This window comes from Trachypithecus francoisi, unplaced genomic scaffold (genome assembly GCF_009764315.1).
Source record: "Trachypithecus francoisi isolate TF-2019V2 unplaced genomic scaffold, Tfra_2.0 Lachesis_group10, whole genome shotgun sequence".
In the NCBI taxonomy this organism is placed as follows: Eukaryota; Metazoa; Chordata; class Mammalia; order Primates; family Cercopithecidae; genus Trachypithecus; species Trachypithecus francoisi.
Window position 1 is genome coordinate 25568802 of NW_022681455.1, and position 1380 is coordinate 25570181.

General features: G+C 43.4%; 1 pseudogene; it reads left to right on the forward strand.

Annotated features, from left to right (window-relative positions):
* Window positions 1-767: 767 nt before the first annotated feature.
* On the forward strand, window positions 768-1171 carry LOC117086821 (annotated as a pseudogene).
* Window positions 1172-1380: the final 209 nt, after the last annotated feature.

Sequence of the window (1380 nt, forward strand, 5' to 3'; positions counted from 1 at the left end):
AGCTTGAATTTACACTACCTGAGAGAACTGGAGAAAAGTCTTGCTGAACATTTAATTTAGAGGCCCCTGGACTAACAGTTCCCATAAACCTAGAAGAAGGGGAAAATTCTCTTTGAAGGACCCCATCTTTAAGCTAGCTAACCAGAATTTCTGTAAGTAAAATTACAAACCATGAAGCAGCTCACGGTACAAAATAACTAAACAGCCAAGGCACAATAAACAAGAAATAGCAAAAACAACAGATTATATACACATAAAACAGACCCACAATAGTGTGGTTAATATTATGATCAATTCTATACACCTGAGCCTGAAATATGCCTGTTTATATACTTGTATCTACTATATGAGAAAGATATAGAAAAAGATTCTAACCAAGAGAAAGCTGATATAGCCATATTAACTATTAACATATTAACTAATAGAAAGATAAATCCATCCTCTTTTAAGCAACAAATATTACCAGAGAAAAGGGAGTTAGTTAAGCTGCTGCAGTGCACAAAGGGGCCGCCCAGAGTAACATGGTGGCCACTCAGCAGGCATCCCCAGCTCTCATCCTGTCTCCCCGGACCCCTCACCCCAATTCCCCATTTTCTCCAGCTGGGAGGTGGCCTCAGGCTCCCTCGCCCGTCCCTTCCCTGTCCTCATCCTGGTCCCAGGGGTTGGAGGGAACACCACTTGCCTCCCACCAAAGCTCCAAAGAGAACCCACAAGGAATTGAATGACCTGGCACAGGACCCCCTGCTCCAGCAGAGTGTTCAGCCGGTCCTACTGGAGATGGCATGTCCCACTGGCAAGCTGCAGTAAGAGGTGAAATGACAGTCCCTATCAGCGTGGAATTTTTTTCTTGCAATTCATTTCCCAACAGACTACCCCTTTAAACCCCCTAAGGTTGCATTTACAGGAATGTATTATCCAAATCGTAACAGTAATGGCAGCGTGTGTTTTGATATTCTATGGTCACAGTGGTCTCCAGCACTATTTCAAAAGTACCCTTGAACATTTTGTTCCCTGTTGTGTGATTCCAATCCACATGATCCTCTACTGACTGAGGTTGCTGGGATCTACAGAAAGGACAGAGAAAAGTATAGCAGAAGAGCTCAGGGATGGACTCAAAGTATGCCAGGTAATTAAAGAAATTGAATATCCTCTACAAACAAAGACAGGGCACTCTGAAAGAGAAAGTCCTTTTAGGCTGGGCATAATGGCTGACACCTATAATCTCAATACTTTGGGAGGCTAAAGCAGGAGGATTGCTTGGGCCCAGGAGTTCAAAAGCAGCCTGGACAATGTAGTGAGACACTCTCTCTACAAAAAAATTTAAAAATTAGACAGGCATAATGGCATGTGCCTTTGGTCTCAGCTACTCAGGACGCTGAA